This window comes from Lissotriton vulgaris, chromosome 6 (assembly GCF_964263255.1).
Source record: "Lissotriton vulgaris chromosome 6, aLisVul1.2, whole genome shotgun sequence".
Taxonomy (NCBI): domain Eukaryota; kingdom Metazoa; phylum Chordata; class Amphibia; order Caudata; family Salamandridae; genus Lissotriton; species Lissotriton vulgaris.
Window position 1 is genome coordinate 303,779,024 of NC_141694.1, and position 21,618 is coordinate 303,800,641.

The window sequence follows — 21,618 nt, forward strand, 5'->3', positions numbered from 1 at the left end:
CTTCACTGTATTAACCTTTAGCCACACCTCTAGCAACCCGTAACGTAGCAACTCTAGCATTTAAAATACTTCCGGGATTAAGCCACTCCCAGACCCGGCTGAGGACTGCTGTATCTTTGATTACCCTGTCCGTGCACGCCACGGTAAGCTTCTACTAACAGTAGACCATTAGCTTTATTTCACGATACACCCGCATGCATCCTGTTTGTTACCCATTTAGTATTACCCTGATAAACTCTTCCACGCGACCCCTCGTCTTTTAGACGCCATTACTTTACTGCCGTTTTTTAACACAGCCACGAGCCCGAGCACTGAAACTAGGCACCCGTTTTCTTAGATTTAACTTCGCACCGCTTTTCACGGACCTTTAATCACAGGCATCTCTTTGAACATTTTCCATCTCTTGTCACCCTTTTGCGATTTACCAGCCATTCAGTTTCCAAACATTACTTCTAATACACATTCCGTTTTTCTTTATTGACAGAAATCTAATCCCCCAGAAGAAGGCATTTGTGATATGCCGAAATGCATTGGGATTCGTTTGAGTGCACATTGTACAATTGAAGGATTATGTCAACACCAAAGATACTCTTGTGAATATAACAAGATGGATTAAAAAACAAGCATTTCTACACCGAATTGTGGCATCTTTCTTAAAATGGTTACTGGTGAAACCTTAATATAAGGACTTTGAAGGAGCCCGGGGGACACTTCTCACTATTCGAGTAGTGCTACCTTTTGCATTTGTTTTGCTCCCAGTCGGAGGGCGATACTCCGGAGCACCACACAGACTTTGATATTACCAGCAATAACGCAGTGCATCCAATAACACCCAATTAATATGAGGTATGTGTACAACAGCTAGGCAAACAACAATGCAGTGGAGATATAAACAGAGCAGAGGTTCAAATTGATGTGGTCATTTAGGGTTTGGCAGGCCGTACTCTTTTTGCTAAGGCAGTGGAGGTATTCACCCTGCTGACAAGTGGACTACTACCCACCACATGTAGAGATTTCTGCCTGCCTGACTGAGACAGTGGTGTAACAAAATGTGAGGCCCCCCCCCCTGCAAGATATGCTGAGGGGGCCCCTCACATCAGTAGGGGCTGAGAGGGGGGCCCTCCAATATGGGTAGGCCTGGGAACCCCCTGGCACGGCGGGGGCTGCGTGAGCTTTTGTTGTACCTGGCTGGGATCTCTGTGCATTTAGAGATATTGCCACCATAGTGGCTGCTCTGAATGCACTGAATGTTTTCTGAGTGACCACCATGTTTCATGCAGCTGCTCAGCAAACATTTTAGTTTTTCAAACCAAGAGTTGTTTTTGAAAAACAAAAAACTAGTAACCACTACACCTTGTGAATTTCTCTAAGGGTGATGGGCCTATTTTCCTGGCAGTCCCAAATAAGAACATATGCCAAAACGTCCACCCTAGATATAGAGGGTTTTCTGAGGCATGTACATCAACAGCCTGATGTCCGTGGTGTCTAATGTTTCCACACGCAGAACCAGCAGGGCACTTCCAGCAGAAGCATGACAGTTCACCCAATGCCACATCACGTATGCTGTGTACTACCCTGTCTTCAAAACTCTAAATGATCCCTAAAGTTAGTTCAAAGATAATGATTTAAGTAAGAAAGCCTAGTCATTCTTTGGTAGAAATGGGAAAACATGGTTAAAAAAGTATGATATAAACTGCTAAACATCTTCAAAATAGCAAATGAGACAAACAAAAGCCTAAATTCAAAGTGTTAGAAACCAGTCTGATACTAATGCGACTTGTGCCATTTGTAAATATCCCCTTGTGCCCTTTGTGAACCATGTTCTCTTATGTATCTAGATACTAAATTTACATCTTGAATGCATAATATGAGTTTGACTAATCATGTGTACCTAATAGTCAGTTTAAATCCATATTTGCTTAATTTTGCCAATGCTTGTTTGCATGTTATATGTATATTTGATATTGTATATAAAACATGCCCCCTTGTGTGCTCCTTTGGTGGCCTAAACTTCTTTTACCACCGAAGCCCAAACACACTTTGAAACACGTGCTTTGAGGCACGTTGGAGCACGTTTTCTGCATGCTAGGCAATGCCCGTAAGAAAAGCTATGAAAAGCCACGCCGCTGACACGTCGTGCTTGGCTTTGTACCTCGATCCTGGAGACGTTCCTGAGATGCCTATTGGTTCCCTGGCAACGGGGATCGTCGTGTCAAGCCACTTCGGTGTAGCAGATCGGAAGAGCTCTTCACTACAAGGATCAGCTCTCTGATCTTCTCCCGATCCTTTCATCCGCTGCAAACCGGCTTCAGCAGAGGATCGCATTGACAACAAGACTGAGCTAAGTTGTTAGCATTTTTTTAACTTGTGACTTTGTTTCAACAAGAAAATCATTGTTTCTGTGCATATGAGAACCAGCATCTTTGTTTAAATATCTGAAGTACGGATATAACCCATGTTACAGATTGAAGTCTAAGCTGATATTAGGTCTTTTTTATTATTCACCAATTAAGAAATAAATATTGATGGGCCACAAGAGTGTTTAATTCCTGTTTAGCATATCTAAATGCTTATGAACCAAATCCAATAGTAAAGGCATTAGGCACCACAATCCTGGTGAGTTTAATAAAAAGAAAAATACATCTATTAGAAAAGTGAAAGAACACAAGAATATAATATATTGTTTTAAAGTGCGCATATAATAGATGTCAAAGAGAGAAAAAACAACGGTGCTTAATTAAACAGAACACGGATTCTTCATAGAATCAAAAGAGGTAATTTCAGATTTGCAATACATTAGATAGACTGATATTGTTTATTTGATATATACATTTAAGAATAGTGTTCTTTAAACGCCTAAGTGAAGACAAACTCCGCCCCTGCATTTAAGAACTTGAATTCTGGCTGGTCCAGGAGGCAGACGGCGACAGTTTCTTCTCTTCTTGTTTTTCTCTCGTCCCATTCCCCTTCCCCTTCGTAACAACTGCCAGGGCTCCTGTAACATCAGTAGCGCTGAGAGTTGTTCCAGAAGTGTTGAGGATGAAGCATCGCCCCCACAGACTCTTCTGGATTTCAGGTGAGTGGCTGGTCTCACACTTGACACAAAGTCACTACATTGTAGCAAAATACGTGTCGGAAAGAGCTCAGTTGTACAGTCCCCACATTCTTACATGAGAAAGTGTTATTGAATCTCAATAAGAAATCTTATCTACTTAAAGAAAAGAGAAGGATCTCCGAGTGAAAGTGTCTGCTCGGGGAGTCACTGGTAACTTACTTGAAAAGTTGACTGCAAATAATGGATAACAGTGACTCATTTTTCGTGAATGTCACCCTTAAAGTGGCATTTGGCCTTGAAGCTATGGCGATGCTCCACCACTCAGCAGGTAGAACGGCAAAGTGCTGCTTGTAGCCATTGGTTGTACCTCAAATGCTGTTGACTTGAAGCTATGGGGTTTCAGGCAATGCTTGGAAGAAATGTCTTACCAACTGCAGGTACCTCTTGGTGTGGTAGGTGGTTTTGAATTTGGTTTGATAGGCATGGATTGACGTTGACACCAGTTCAATGCAGAGAGGCTTAATAATTTGATTTGAAAATGTAAATGAATGTTATCAAATCAAAATCATTTTTTTTATTTGATTCAGACCTCATCTGAAGTCAACAAATACAAATACATAATTTAAAAATTGTGTTTATACTTTCGAACCTTCTTTATAAACACTTTGTAGACATGGTAATTTAAATTTAATGAGTACAAAAACATAATATGTGGTTATTAAAATTTTAACTTTTTTTTACAACTTTAAGAAACTCTATAAGAACTTGCAAAAGTTATAGCAAATACATTCATTTAGAGGAGACTTACACAATGATATTAAATCTTGAGATAAAATAGCTTTATATCTGAGGCGAATAGGTTTTATGAAACGTTGCCGGGCTTCTACCAGGGTACAAAAGAACGTTATAAATTGTAAAATCCCAGTGTACAATGTTAATTTTTCCATTTTATTTCTGGTAAACTCAGTGAAGCATATTCTCAAGAACGTGCAATAATCAACGAAATTTTACATATCGCTGTCTATTGCGGGAAAATAATTCTGTGCTAACGTCGCATTCGCAACACGTCAGTAAAATGTGACAGAGACCCGATAACACGTCAAATGTCTGCGATAACACTACCAGGATGAAGATAAAAATCCAACTTGAAAAAAGTTGCCACTCGCTCAACTGCGATAAAAATGTCAGCGATAAGCAGCGCCAGGCCTGCAAGTCCCACAAGTCAGGTTGCAAAAATCAGTATAAAAGCGGCAACAAAAATACACATACAAAACACAAAAAACTGCGAAGCACCATGGAGGTAGCCGGAGCAAGTACAGAGGACAACCAGAACCCCACAAGACCCACGAAGGACCAGCCTGGGACCTCGGGGTCAGGGAAGGGCAAGGAGAAGAAGAGGAACCCGCCTGAACAAGATACGGGTCAGCCAAATCAGAGCTGAAGGGGCAACTCACCCACAATGTAGCGCACACACATTAGAATCAAAGCACCTCAATATTGACAACAATGTGGTGCAGACTGCTACACTTTCACAACAGAACAGGGGACACAACTGCTACCGCTTGTGAGGAGAAAATGGCCATTTACATTTGGCATAGCAGGTAACTGTGGGATGAAAATGTACATGTACAACCTTACATTCGTGATGGTGCAGAAATGTCAACTGTCCCGCATCAAATAGGCATCTCCTCACAAACAGGCACAATGTACATTGTCATGCAGTCTGCCAGTAAACTTGTACAATGTGTGAACATACATGTGAACACAATGTCAATCTGAATCTACCCTTCATATTGCTGAGGGGGAATCAACACCTCCTGCAGAGCAGACACAACAACACAGCACTGATGATGAAGAGGACCTCCCCAACATCCACATCTCCACCCCTGAAGTGTCAGTGCCACACAGTGATACAGACTAAACACCATCACCCACATGCTGATGCACCTGACACATCAGAGGAGGAAGATGACGATAAATCTAGCTTTGTTTCAAGAATGAAGTGGTAGCATTCATCTCCGTCATATGGCCTGTTTCAGCTTGCTCTGCCCTCTGATTCATGCCCTGGAATATCACCTACCACTGTCCCCTGATACACTCAGCGACACTCACTTTGGACCTCGACATGGACTGCTATATTTTGTTTTGTTACCAATGACACAGCAATCACAATGCGGAATGAAGTCTTCCTCTTCCGATGAACTTGTCAATCCCTAAAGGACTCTGGCTAGCCCTCCACGGGGCAACAATGTAACCCTGGGCATAGTTCGCGAAGTAGCGCTATGCGTAGCTGCGCAAAGTGCACTTCATAGTACGCAAGACTGGTGTTGCAAGACACGTTTTTTTATCTCTTGTGTAGTTTTTCCTATTACAGGAGTGAACATGGACATTCTATACAATAGATGACATTTTTTGTGTTGCAATTCGAATGATGGAACATTTTAATTTCTTTACCATTCAGTATACAGCTTTTCATTACTTTGGTTGTTTCACAAGCTGCGCAATTTCCACAGAGAGGGAAAAACCTAAGGGACCACTTGGTGAAAGCGTACAAAGAACCACCAGTAACTACACTTCAATCACAGTGGGGCTTGGCTCCTATCACAGGGCATTATCCCTGCACATAGGAAAAACTACACAAGAGATAAAAAAACGTGTCTTGCAACACCAGTCACGTATCCGGTGTAATGTCACCTCGGCCCCTCTTGTTGAGCATTATCATCAAAAAGCGCATGCACCTAATGAAATGTTTTGGTTTGTAATAGATGTAATCAAATGTACAAAAAGACATCATAATGTGGATCGACTCCTCACCCTAAGGGAAAACAAATGGATTTGGGCATGCAACACTGTGGAAAGGGGGTTAAACTCTGTAATTGAATGGCACGCTGTTTCTTTGTTATGAAGACCTAGTCCCTTTCTAGATGCTAGTCTCTTTGTATTCTGATTTTACCTAGAAAAATGTCCCACTGAGAATACATGGGCACTTTTGACTCAGACTAATCACAGGATTTGGTGTATTTTTAATCCTGACAAATTGAGTTTTTAATAGTTCGTTTTTGGTCAGGTGAGCAGCTTAATATCAGATCCAGATTGAGTAACAAGGTGGTGTTGGTCCCTCACTTGTCATCCTTGAACAGAGTAACCAAATACCCAGTATACCTCTCAAATATGCTCGAATATGGCCGCCGCGATTTCTATGTTGTAAGCCTGTCTTGATCGAATGTTGCCCTTTGAAGAATGGCTTTATGACGCATTACAATACCCGATTTACATCAATATGGCAAAAAAATGTTAGTAAAACTTATTCTGCCTTTCTTTAAGATAGCAAGCTTATACCCAGAGAATCTTCTTAAACCCATTCCAAGATGGCCGCCGCGGTTTACTTTGATGCAAGCTGGCCTTGTTCGAAAGTTTCTCTTGCAGAATAGCTTGTTCGCGCATCGGCGCGTTATAATATCCTTTTTGATATTACGTGGCCAGTATTTTTTATTTTATTAAGTCCCATGAAACTCATTTTCCCCAATTATCAAAGTCGTAGGCTCGACGTCATGACGTTGCCGAGTTCAGGGGTCATGTAGACGGGGAGCCAGGACCGGCATTCTCACTCCGATTGCACAGAGAGGATCACAAACGCCACACTCTTCCCTATCAGTAAGTTACAACGATGCGGTTTTGAGCACAAAAGAAGCATTTAGTTGGTGTTGCTAGGACCTGGGTCGCTTTTTGAATTGGTTTTAAAGGATTGTTTTGTTATAGGTGATTAAGTCGCTGTGGAGTTTGCTAAATAACCAAAGTTGAGACGCCTAATTGTGGCTTTGATCAGAAGCAACTACGTGTAAGTAAAGCCCTGGGTTGTTAGTCTTTACACACTGACTGACCTTATGCATGTGCATATTTTGATTCTGTGATTATGTTTGGATTTTAGATTGATTTGACAGTATTGTCTGTGTTGGTCTTCATCACCTCCGGCTGGAGGCTGTTGGTAAGACTTTTATTGTACATAGGTCTTAGACTTGGATGTTGTAAGGTGGTCCTGCACTTTGATAAGTGGTGGTATATGTGTGTACCTCTTGCACTTGGGTTGCATGTGTTGTTTTGTTTTCTCTTTTGGGTGATTAGACGATACCTTACAGGCAAGGATGATTAGTTTAATTTTTTATATCTATTTATAGATATATATGTGCAACTGGTCCTGATGATGGTCCTATGGATTTGCCTTAACCAACGAGGAAACCGAAACGTCGACGCATGACACCACTTCATTTATATCATTGTTTGTAGCATGTCACAATGAATAGAATGTGCTGAAATTTGATTCTATTCACATGGTAGTGTAATTCTCCATGCAAAGAATATAAGGTGTCAAAATTCTACATGGAAAACAAAGTGTGTATATTGTGTAGTATTTTTGTTGCCATACAAATTTTGATAAAAACAAAATAAAATAACAGTATTATACTGTATTCTCCTTGCTGTTTTATGAATTTTGGATCACTTCGGTGACAAATAAGTATTGAAAAAGACTATTCAATTTATTACTGTGTTATTGAGGTAACATGGTTGCATCTACTGTCCACGACACTACAAACACCAGCAGTATATGTCCACATGGACAGGTCTGTGCTCTGCATACTGAGGTCTGTCCAGCACATCAGCGCCACCCTTGGCATTGTGTGCATTCTTATTCATGGGTTACTTGCCTCCTTCATACATACTTGGTTCCCACCTCTCCCCACATTCTGCTATTGTGTAACAGAGGGGCCATGCCGTTTTTGGAAAGTCCTCTGTCCTGTTCTGCGCTGCTTCTGTGGTAGTCGGGGGGTGCTCCGCGGGGGCATGGGGTGGTGGCGGTGGGTGTTTGGTGAACTCTTGGGTCTCCGAGCGGCATGATCAGTAGCTTCATTACATGTGTTGGTCTTCAGATGTGGCTCTGGGCTGGGCTCCCTTTCATATTGCAGGTAGTCATCCTGCTTCACACAAGTAAAATGCAGGTGTTGAATCCCTGCTGCTAATGCTCCTTATCGCCTGTTTTTGGATTGCATCGCAGGTCTGGCTGGTCATTGAGAATATGGCAAAGTGGTGTTTTCGGGTGGTTTTGCACAGGAACGCCTTGTCTGCACATCATTAGCGTTAGTTGTCGCTTTCATCCGTTGCAATGTTTTTTACAGAAGCTATCGCTGGAAAACTGTCGGTATCAGCAGTTTGCACCAGCTTGAGAATGGGCCGATAATTCTTTCTCCACGTTTGCTGCGCTTCTGTACCGATAGCTCGCCGATAAGTCCTTAGAATATGCCCCAGTACCTTTTCAGTTTCTCTGAGCAGCAGCTCCCTTTGGTATTTTTAGCACCATAGCACTAAGCATTCCCAGGGCAATTTATATGAGCATGCAAGCTTCCTTCAGCCGACAGGTTCTTCTCAGGTTTGCTGCACCTTTGATTTAAGGTCCACAATCGTACAGCAAACATGCTCTTTGAGGGGTGAACAAATGTCCTTGTCTACCACAAACACAGAACCCGTCCCTCCCCGACCTAAAAACTACTGGAAGCAGAAGGTCAAGAATAAGTACACAGAAATACCTTTTTTTTCATTGGGGCGGCAGGGACCGCCTCTGTCTTCTTCATCTTCAAATATGTTCTTTCCATACAATGAACCTTGAGCTGTTAACTGTAGCTCTATTTTAACATTGGTGTTGATCTTTTAACCAACCGTAATCCTTTTTGACAGTGTTATGTATGTTCTGCTCTGGCAAGAATAACACCAGAAATTATTTTCCAGAACTCACTGCACCCCATGCCCAGTTATGAACATTTTCCATCTCCCACCTCTCTTTGCATCCCTTCCAATTGCACCCCCTGAACTACAAAGGGAAAACATTTATTCACCCAAAGAAGCCCCAGGCTCCGGCTTCCAACACTTTAGAGAACCCACATAGGCTGCAGTGTTCTGTGCTCTTAAAGGACAATCAGGTCACAATTCCTATGATTTGTATGTGAGCCCTTTGCCCTCTGAGCTGCAGAGGAGAGTGATCAATCAACAGGGGGAAGATATGTGAAACTCAAGCCAGAAATGTGCATATACTTTGAATGCACTCAGCTGTAGTGCATTCAAAGGGTATAATAGCAAATGGAATAGACTGCAACAAGGATCTTGTCAGACAAGGTTACTCATACACTGGGAATGCAGTTCTGGTTGTATTTACAGATTAATGGCAATATCACATTTATGTAACAAAGGAACCGGTTTGCAGCCTGGCTGTTAGAAATACATGCAGTTAGGACAATATTAACGTTTTAGAGGTGGCTTACATACATTTGTCCTTTACTGTCACTTCCCATATCTGTACTTTGGGCAGCTGCTCAGAAGACCTACATACAAACAGCTGCGATAGAGTAACATTTATAGCAATTTGGGAAAATATACATATACTTTAATAATTGCAAGGGTGGCAGAGCAAACTGCAGTAGAAGTACAAAAATAGCAGCTGCCTATTTTGCCAAATGGCAGGAATTCCTGATCAGTACTATTGGCGGTAGGGCGCTTATAAATGTTTCTTGCGTAGGGCAAGAAACATGTGAAAACCACACTTAGAAATTGATCTCATAAATATCAAAAGCATTTTGCAAGATATCTTATCAATGATGGCCTTGGAGATGACCATGGACATTTTATATGTGTCGTCTTTGATTATGCCTATTAATGGTACACTTTGATGCACCATCTACGAAGTCACATGAGAGTTCACTCACAGTTTGCCAAACTGGATTTAGGGTTTTCTGGGAACGCAGCGGCATATTAGCAAGGACATGTAGTATTTACAGTGAAATGCGCTTATTGTGTTTTTTTTATCGCCGGATATTATTGCAGAGATAACATGCTATTAGAAACGTTTATCTCTAATGCGATAAAATATCCGGCGACTGTGGCCAAATACGTGAATATCACTGGAGATCCAGCGATATTCAGGCATTAACGCTAATGGGGACTTAACCTGAATATCCACCTCCCATTGGATAAACAGGTTAAGTAATGGTCTGAGCAGGCGTTAGATTTTGGTGATAATCACGCTTAGCGTGACATTTTTTATCGCACAGCCTGCCTTGCTAATAGGCGATAGCTGTGTTAGCGTCTGCTTTCAGTCGCTAACAGTTTGGGTACGCCCACTTTGCATGTCATTAGTAATAAATATCGCTGACATGCAAAGCGGGCCCCAAACCGGTTGCTAACTGCTGTTAGGGACAGCTTGCTAATAGGGCGATAAAAAAATCTCCGCTTTAGCTGCAAAAAGTGCCGCTAATACGGCGATGAAGCCCTTGCTGATACGCCCGCAATTCTAAAACTCCTTACAAGCTACTGATATGGAAAACCAGCCTGTCTAATGATCAATCCACTTGACAATTAATTTTGTTTCTGTAATCTTGTATTTTGGTTTTTCCTGCACATTACGCTAGAAAGAGAAGTAAGAAAAACGCAAGCATTTGTCCAATCTCAGAAACTCCTACCTTTCTTGCCTGTTCTCATTTGCTAGTGTGACAACTAGATTGATGGTCTCCTTTAAAAAGAAACAGATAATTGTTTTACAGATCCCGAGAAAACGAACCATTGTGGCACCTTAGTTCCTCATAAGAATCACTCTGGCCCTCTTAAGAGTGGCCTCTTCATTCTGGTGGGGCAGGTAATAGCAGTTAACAACCCTATCAGAATTAAGGTATTATTTTTACTTTCACTTTTACTTCTTTGATTTTAAGCTGGTGAAAACTCCAGCTGAAATTCTGACGGAAAATGGTACCTGGACCCGGAATTACTATGGTAATTTTTTATTTCTTAATGGATCATCATGGTCCAACTCATGGGTCAGATGTCCCCCACCACTAGAGCTATGCCACCCTTCAAACTGATAACTCCAGCGATAGGGAAAATGTGTCCCATTTCTGAGACCACTTGTAAGAGAGGGCCTGTACATCTTTCCTTACTTTTCCATGATTCAAGAGTCCGTTGTTATGTATGGGGAATGATCAACACAAATCCATCCTTCAGCTTATTTTTTGTATTATTCCTATTAACTATATTGCAGAGTGCACTTGCAGCCTGCTGTTTAAAGACTGGTTCACTGCAAACATGAAAACACTTGCTGATGTATGCGTTTGACACAGCAGGTTTCTTTTTTGTGTTGTAGTATTTTATTGGTACAGTGGAGATATGCAATGGGGATTCAGATGCTGGTATAATACAACAGTGCACTGTTTCATGACAAAGGAATCACATGTAAAAGTGTGAGGGGGACAGGTACGGGAGTAGGAAGGGGAGGGGCTAAGGTGCAAGGGAATAGGGGGTATATTATCAAGGGATTTATCTTCGCTTTTTTGGATTTAAAAGCCAAGAAAGCGGAGATAAAATTATCTCCCTATCAGCAACAGGGTGCTAACACGCAAATTCGCATGTTAGCACCCTTTTTCTCTACTCTTCTCCTTGCATCTCTAATGAGATGCAAAGGGGGCGTTCCAGAGAAAAATAATAGGAGAAATGTTGTTAAGCGACATTTCTCCTATTATCAAGGATTTCGCTAACCCTGTTAGTGATAAAAAAAAAGCAGCGCTAACCGCTGTTAGCACTGCTTTTTTTACACCTGATATTTTCCTGCCATGATATCCTATGGAAGGTGGATATCATGGCTAAGTTTGTGAGCCCCTATCATCAAGCTAACGCCAAACTTTGAGAGATTATCGTTGGTTTTCCAGCGATATTCTCTCAATTGGCAGTTAGCGTGAGGATTTTTATCACTTCTGAGATAAACCTTGCTAATAGCAAGTTATCTCTGCGATAATTTCCAGCGATGCTTAGCGTTAAAAAATTTGTTGCTAAGCATCGTTAGCGAGAAATATCGCTTTACATTGGTAATATGGCCCTTGGTGCGGGTCCATGATGAGGATCTGTTACAACATTTCAGTTGTTCGGCCTTCCTCTTTTTTGCAGTATGCCGGGACTCAGCTGCTGGGCACAGTGTGTTGGGGCTTGACGCTCATTCAATACAGTCAGCTTTGGGGCTTTGTTGGAATATGGTTTCAGGGGTCGTGGGAAGGGGGAAGGGATCTAGCATCTGTTGCGTGAACAGGGGGCAAATGTAAGGGTGAGAAGGGAAGCCTAAGTGGGGAGGTGGGGAAATCACTGGTTGTCTTGCAATGTGGGGTGGGCTGCATGTCTCTGGGTATGGGGGGATGTGCAGCAGCTGGGATGGAGGGGGAGCTGTGGGGGATGGGCGGGGAAAGGGGGGAAAAGTTGGGAGACTGAATAGGTGGTGAGAAAATGGTATGTTATGTGGCCTCAGGGCGAAAGCGCGCTCAGTGTGGAGAGAAATGGCATTTGTGGTCTTCAGCGGTGAGAATGGGAGTCAGAAGACTCCGAAGATTCAGAAGCCTGAAGACTGCGTGCCCAGTGGGGGAGCAAGAGGGGGTAGGTTGTGGGGGGGAGGGGAGGGCAGGGAGAGGAAGGTGGAGGTAGTGAGGGGTTAGGTGCAGAGGGGAAATATAGGGCATGTGATGAGGGGAGGTGGGTGGAAGAGAGGATGGAGTTGGTGGGGTAAACTATGAGAGCTGTTGCAAAGGTCAGGAATCGTGCCCGGGGGTTAGGTTAAAGGGAGAGAGCCAGTGTTGCAGCGCCAGATGTGGAGCTTTTCATTGAGTGTCATTGGAGTAGGGGGAAATCCAGGCTAATGCTGTCAGTTTTATGGAATCTCCTGGAGAAACGTTGCCGACGTCTGGGTAAACACATCGGTCTGGTCATGTAGACAATAAATGACATGCTCATACAATGCTGTCTGTATTATTGCCACCAGCCAAACATCCTGGGAGGGAGACAGGGGTGAGCGCCATTGACGTAGAATGCAGAGCTTGGCTGTGGATAATATTGTGTGTAAGAGGCGGCGTTTTGGTTGGGACAGTTCAAGCGAGCTTCTGAGAATATGTAAAGGAATAACGGGGGTAAGAGGGAGCTGTAATGGCATGGATGACCCAAGTGTATCCCCCACTGAAGACCAGATAGGTTGGAATGAAGGGATCTTGCATAAGATGTGGATATGGTCGCATTATGTGGCTTCGCACCTCCAGCAATTTGAATGAGGCAGAAGACCCGCCCTCTGCAGTTTTTGTGGTGTCCAATACGACTCATGGAGTGAGTTAAAAAGTCAACATTTCAGTTGGGCTTCCCATGCGTCTCTGTCCAGGGCTTCCAGGACTTCGGGCCAGTCCTCCTCCTCGATGGTGATTTGGAGATGGTTTTGCCACTTGGTGTGGAGACTACGAGAGGTGGGTTGCGAAAAGAGGTGAGTCATGAGTGCATTGTAAAGCCCTGACATCACGCCCCTATGTCGCCCCACGTGCTCAGGTTGTCCACCACTGGGGAAGATGGCAGGGACCATGGGTGAGGCCCCAGGCATTGCCGCAGACAGTGCTGCAATTGCAGGTGTCACCAGGTCTGATGCGGGTGGAGGCTGAATTTCTACACTAGGTGGTTGAGACACAGTGGGTTTCTGTTACAATTTGATACTTTTAGCAAATATATCAAACCATCTTCTGCCTGCAGTGAAAGCTTTGTTCCAAAGAAAGCACATAATAACACTTTGGGCTCTTTTTTTTAGAAGAAAGGTAAATATATGAGATTGTAAAATTAACACTTTTCCTAAAATCAGTTTATTCCAAATATGTGTGTATATAGTTACGTTATAGTTAGGTCTGATAAATAGAACAGTCTTTGTTTTAAAAAAAACACAACCTTAGAAAGTCATTAAAAAAACTAAAGTTGAAGAAACATTATAGTGAGGTGAGTATGTCAATGACAATATTAACGTTTTGAACTAAAAAATCCACAAAAGCTTACCAGTTATAGCTAGCGGAGCTAACTATGACTTTTGCCACTGCCATGCACTGCTAAGGACCTCACTTAATACCACTGATATCTCACCGATGAGCATTATAGACCCTGGGAGCCTACCCTGTGGGCAGACCTCTTTACAAAAGGTGAGGGACTGGACAGCCTCCCTTTCCAAGCCATTGTAGGCCTCAGGGAGCCAACCTCAGCTGCTGAAATTCTACCAAAATGGGTGGGACATGCAGACCCCTTGATGAGCATTGAAAAGGCTCTGATGACCCAACCCACAGTTCTGCTACCTTCTTAAAAAAGGAGGGGGATATGCTCCCTCTTCCTGAGCCTTTACTGGCCCCGGTGACTCCATTCCCCAGGCTACCTCACTTGCTTTGTCTCGGGGAGCCTACCCCGGGATACAGCAACTTTCTTGCCTGCACTGGCACAGGCAGGGAAACCTTTGTTTGCTCCCACCTGGCTGAAGCATTATTAGAACTCCAGAAAAAAAGGACAAACACAAAGTCTGCTCACAGCAGCCAGGAGCTTTGAAAATGCTCCTGTCCACTGGAAGAAGACTTGTAAATAGCTGCTGCCTGTGGGTGTGAACAATATATATTATGTTTTCCTGCCCACTTCATTGCAGGCAGGGAAATAAAATACACGTCTTCTCCCAGTTGGTGGGAGTACTTTCAAAGCTCCTACCCGCTGGAAGCAAACTTTGTATGCATAGGAAACTTCACTCTCAGGCACAGAAACAAATTACTTAATGGAATTACACCAAACTTGGCAGAAAGTTAGAGCTTTCCTCAGAAACCATGTATTTGGGATTTGGCATAAATCAGTTCAGTGAGAAATTAACACTGAAAGAAGGTTGTATGTCATTACATTGCATACTAATACCACGCATGCCATTACAACGCTAGTATTTCTATGCGATGTCAATGACAACAACATGCCATTACATCGCACATTTTAACCACGACTATGCCTTTATCACGCACGCCATTACAACGCATGCCTGGTAAAGCTATACTCGTGGTTAAAGTTTACCAGGTAAGTGACTCTACCCTACCCTACTCTAAACACTAATATATTACCCCTGCACAACCCTCCCCAGTCCAATCCCTACAAAACCACTACACTACCCTGCAAGACCACCCGACAGTTCCCTAAAACAGTACACTACACAACACTACCCTAAACCCTAAAACACTACACTACACAAACACTACAACACTACCCTAAACCCTAAAATACTTCACTACAACACTACCCTACACCCTAAAACACTACACTACACAAACACTACAACACTACTCTAAACCTTAAAACACTACACAAACACTACAACACTACCCTAAACCATAACACACTACACTGGACAAACACTACAACACTACCCTAAACCCTAAAACATTTAACTTCAACAGTACCCTAAACCCTAAAACAATACACTACACAAAAACTACAACACTTCCCTAATACCCTAAAACACTACACAAACACTACAACACTACCCTAAACCCTAAAACACTACAATACACAAACGCTACAACACTACCCTAAACCATCCACTACCCACACTACTCCCACCCCTACACTACCCCTAACCCAAAAACACTATGACACTACCCTAAACCACCCACTAACAACACTATTCCCACCTCTACACTACCCCTAACCCTAAAATACTATGACACCACAACACTACAACACTACCCTAAACCACCCACTACCCACACTACTCCCACCCGAGCACCATCACCCTTACCTCTTTCCTCATGGTTCCAGTACCGCCGTCTCTGCTCCCGGGTCCTGCTTCCTGCTTCACAGCGGTGCATGTAGTTGTGAGGAAACGGAAAAGCCCCAGTTTTCTCACAATGAGGTGGATCGGCATTACATTGCATGCGTTGTAACAGGGCATTCGGTATAATGGTATGAGTAGTATTGGCTATGTGTAGTTACATTGCATGCGTTGTAATGAATGCGATGTAATGGTAGCGGAGTAAAATCTGCGTTGGGATGGCTGTTCCCCCTGAAAGAGGGGCTTGGGTTGGGCATGAAGGCATTAAAACGCTATATATAGATATATACCATCCGATTGACGAAAATAAGCCTGCGCCTCTTCTGATGGCGGGCCTCGACGGGGTTTTGTCTTACCCCAAACAATCCAACAAAACGCTGTCTCAATGAGTTTTAAAAGACAACAAGTCGAGGCCCAAACTGCATTTCAAGTGAAATTTTGTCGGCGATCACACCCAACGCGTTTCCCAGCCGCTGAACAAGCGGCTGCGGCTGCGAAACGCGTTGGGTGTGATCGCCGAATAAATTTCACTTGAAATGCAGTTTGGGCCTCGACTTGTTGTCTTTTAAAACTCATTGAGACGGCGTTTTGTTGTATATGTATATATATATATATATATATATATATATATATATCTCCAAAACACAAGGTACACACACGTCGTCACAGGCAGCAAGGTAACAGCAAGCAGCAGGCTCCTCAATCAGCCATACGCGTTTCGAGTGCTCTTGATCACTGGCAGGTACTGATGGACAAACGGGTGATTTGAGAACATGGCTTTATTCAATTAGCGAGTCCCGCCCTAATAGTACCTGCCAGTGATCAAGAGCACCACAGAGGCTCGAAACGCGTATGGCTGATTGAGGAGCCTGCTGCTTGCTGTTACCTTGCTGCCTGTGACGACGTGTGTGTACACTCCTCTGCGTGCAGCGCTTCATAGAGGGCAACCTTGTGTTTTGGATATATATATATATATATATATATATATATATATATATATATATATAGGATGTATGACGTTACAACGCATACCATTACAACTACCTACCATTACAACGCGACTATTACAACGCATACCATTACAACGCATAGCGCTTAGAGGTGCTGGATAGTGGTAAGTATAATTTACTATTCCAACTCCAGTCCCCGTGGACACTAGGGAAGGTGTTGGATAGTAAATTAAACTTATTCCCTATCCTAGAGCGCCCCCCAGCGCAATGCGTTGTAATGGTATGCGTTGTAAAAGTTGCGTTGTAATAGTAGGTAGTTGTAAAAGTTGCGTTGTAACAGGTGTATACCATGTGTATGTATATATATATATATATATATATATATATATATATATATATATATATATATATATATATATATATATATATACATACATATATATATATATATATGTATATATATATATATTTTCCCCATGTTAATTTCCATAGGGGGGGTTGGACTCACTTTTAGCCCGAACGGCTGAATGGATTTCCACAAAACTTGGCAAAATTGTAGGAACTGGTAGCCCGATGTGCCTGATTTCTTTTTTGGGGCTACACAACCCTTTGGCGCAGATAGTTCCCATATAATCATGATTTATGACACACAAATAATGTATAGATGTACATATACTGTGGCGTATATGGGAAATGGTGATTATATTTTGTTTATAATTGTATCATACACTTAGGTGCTGTTTTTGGTGTTTTAAGTCATTATGTGTATAGGCTATAAACAACACAGTACAGTGCAATACTGGGATGTAAATTAATCAGTATATATTGCAATGACACATCTTCTTTTGAGGTTGCATGTATTGTATATCGGAGTCGTGCATATCACCAGGTTCAGTTTTACCGTGATATAAAGGGGTTTTTTCGCATTCATGCGGTCATTTTTAAACCCGGATGGGATATATAACAGTCTATAATAATAGTCTGCGGATAATCAAGACTGCAAACCAATGCGATCAACAACGAGCATTTATATTGATAATGTGTCTTAGCAAACTGGTTTAATGAACACTCACGCATTCATGCGGTTATTTAAAATGTCCAGTTTTAAAGTCATGGTATATGCAAACATTTATACAAAGTAATTTGTGTAAATAGGTCAACAGACTAACGCATGTATTATTTACTTTGTATTGCAACATTGTTACAAGTATAATGTGGCTACCATGCACTGTGCCTTTAATCAAGTCGAGGTTGTTTTAAATGTTTTACCATGTGACTCACGTTTGGAGGTGGGACCCGGATGGGTGTGTCGCCACTGCAAGAATATAAAAAAAAGTTTCCACTTTGTGCAATGTGGTGTGTGAACAAGACTACATCGTTAGTCGAAACGTTGCATTTTTTGGAAGGCACAAGAACTCAATAAAACATCTTGCCTGGAAAACGTGGGGTCTGTCTCTTCTCTCGCCGCTGTGCAGTGGAGGTTTGAAGATTTATGCTATATATATATATATATATATATATATATATATATTACCTACTGGCGGTCGCCAGTAGGTAGTTATAGTTAGGATTGTTTTCTATAGGAAATACGCAACATTCTATTGGGAATAACTTTGGCGCCGGTGGAGGAATCTGCCTGTAATTTTCTCTAAAGTTGCCTCGCTACGGTCCACTCCTTCCCTGAAAGTTTGGGGGGGATTCGTCAAGCGGGGGCTGAGATAAAAGGGGGGCCCCGAAACGTGTTTTCCCCATGTTAATTTCCATAGGGGGGGTTGGACTCACTTTTAGCCCGAACGGCTGAATGGATTTCCACAAAACTTGGCAAAATTGTAGGAACTGGTAGCCCGATGTGCCTTTGCTATGTCTCAAGATATGTGCTCCAGTGGATATTGAGTAATTTAGGTTCAAAAAAATATATATATCTGGGCGGAGCCTAACCACACATCTGATCTGATTGGCTATCAGCACTTCATCCAAGAAGTGTTGGCAGCCATCTTAGGACCAATATACATGATAGCACCTCATTAAAAAGCATTGTAGTTAATAGAGGGTTTTAGGACTTTAGTTACATTATAAATCATTTGTTGATGGTACCATACTCGTTTTAGGAATTGTGGTGTGTTCTAAGGTAATTTTACCATGTGAAAAAGCCTTCTGCTGTGATATCATGAATCATGTTTGAAAGAAAACTAATATCTCATGATTTTCCCACAGTGGTTTGGAAGGGGATCTATAAGCTAAACTGAAAGCATGTTTTCTGTAAATTCACATTATCTTTCTCAGTCATGTGAGAATGAAGTCTGACATTCTCAGTAAAACATGTACATGCAACAAGGACAGAGACTGTCAGTCGATTCCTTTGTGTTCTACTGCAGCCTTCTAGAGTGTTCTAAAGAACAACTAGAGAGCTAACAGTCCTACTTATTACAAAGGTATAGCACACCTGAAGCCATCGTGATGGGAATAAAGTGTTAACTCTTAAAACATTTAATTTAAAAAGGAACAAAATGAGGGGGTATATTATGCCATAGAAAGTATTATTAGTGCTGCAGAAAGAAAAATTAGGGCACATTTTGAATGACTTCTCAAATCCTCTTCTATTTCATTAACAAATTCTGACATGCAGTCTCCCAAGATGGCCACCAGAGACAAAAGAGCCCAAATGTAGCCCAAATATCACCCAGATGTAGCCCAAGTATAGCCCAATGACAGAATGTCCCAGAGTGTTCTAAAGAACAACTAGAGCGCTAACAGTCTTACTTATGACAAACATATGGCACACCAGAAGTCATCTTGATTGGAATGAAGTGGTAAGTCTGAAAACATTTAATTTAAAAAGGAACAAAATGAGGGGGTACATTTTGCCATATAAAAAATGATTAGTGCTTCAGAAAGAAAAATTAGGGCACATTTTGAGTGACTTCTCAAATCCTCTTCTATTTCATTAAAAAAATTCTGACATGCAGTCTCCCAAGATGGCAACCAGAGACAAAAGAGCCAAAATGTAGCCCAAATATCACCCAGATGTAGGCCAAGTATAGCCCAATGACAGAATGTCCCAGATTGTTCTAAAGAACAACTAGAGCGCTAACAGTCCTACTTATTACAAATGTATGGCACACCTTAAGCCATCTTGATTGGAATAAAGTGGTCACTCTTAATACATTTAATTGAAAAAGGAACAAAATAAGGGGGTATATTTTGCCATAGAAAGTATGATTAGTGCTGCAGAAAGAAAATTAGGGCACATTTTGAGTGACTTCTCAAATCCTCTTCTATTTCATTAAAAAATTCTGACATGCAGTCTCCCAAGATGGCCACCAGAGACAAAAGAGCCCAAATGTAGCCCAAATATCACCCAGATGTAGCCCAAGTATAGCCTATTGACAGAATGTCCCAGAGTTTTCTACAGAACAACTAGATCGCTAACAGTCTTACTTATGACAAAAGTATGGCACACCAGAAACCATCTTGATTGGAATGAAGTGGTAAGTCTGAAAACATGTAATTTAAAAAAGAACAGAATGAGGGGGCTCATTGTGCCATAGAAAGTATGATTAGTGCTCCAAAAAGAAAAATTAGGGCACATTTTGAGTGACTTCTCAAATCCTTTTCTATTTCATTAAAGAAATTCTGACATGCAGACTGAAACATGCACTTTGAACACCAGCAGCAGACTTCCCTGGTGAGCAGTAGCTTTACTAGAGTGATCTAATGAGCAACTAGAGTGCTAACATTCAGAATTTATGGCAAATGTGTGACACATCTGAATGCCTTTTTGATGGAACCAAAGTAAACAAGCATTGAAAATGCAATAGATCTCGCCCTCGTTTAAGTTAAAGCCATTCTGTTTGTAATGAGGCGGCTTTTTAGCTTTGCTTTTATTAGTGTTTTTAAAACTTTCATGTAAATAACATGCATATGTATGCATATATGTATATGTATGCATGCATTTATATTTGTATTTATATAGATATGCAGATTATATATGTTTATATATGTATGTATATATATATATACACATACATATATATATATATATAAATGCATATGCATATATATATGTGTATATGTGTGTGTGTGTAGACTAGAGAGGTGTAGAGGTAGAGAGGTAGAGGTAGAGGTAGAGAGGTAGAGAGAAGTAGAGAGAGGTAGAGAGTAGAGAGTGAGCAATAGAGAGTAGAGAGTGAGTAGTAGAGAGTAGTAGAGAGCAGTAGAGAGAGTAGCAGAGAGTGAGTAGTAGAGAGTAGTAGAGAGAATAGTAGAGTGAGTAGTAGAGAGTAGTAGAGAGTGAGTAGTAGAGAGTGAGTAGTAGAGAGTAGTAGAGAGTAAGTAGTAGAGTGAGTAGTAAAGAGCAGTAGAGAGTGAGTAGTCGAGAGTAGTAAAGAGTGAGTAGCAGAGAGTAGTAGAGAGTGAGTAGTAGAGAGTGAGTAGTAGAGAGTAGTAGAGAGTGAGTAGCAGAGAGAGAATAGTAGTGAGTAGTAGAGAGTGGGTAGTAGAGAGTAGTAGAGAGTGAGTAGTAGAGAGTGAGTAGTAGAGAGCAGTAGAGAGAGAGTAGTAGAGAGTGAGTAGTAGAGAGTGAGTAGTAGAGAGTAGTAGAGAAGGAGTAATAGAGAGTGAGTAGTAGAGAGTGAGAAGTAGAGAGTGAGTAGTAGAGTAGTAGAGAGTGAGTAGTAAAGAGTGAGAAGTAGAGAGTGAGTAGTAGAGAGTGGTAGATAGTGAGTAGTAGGGAGTGAATAGTAGAGAGAGAGTAGTAGAGTAGTACAGCATGAGTAGTAGAGAGTGAGTATTAGAGAGTAGTGGAGTAGTAGAGAGTAAGTAGTAGAGAGTAGTGGAAAATATTCCAAAGTTTGGCACAGCTCCACTTGCACAATAAGTCCAATCAAATCATATCACTTAGAGTCCTTATTGAAGTGCTGAATCTTGGTGTATATTCAAATGTTTTTATTTTC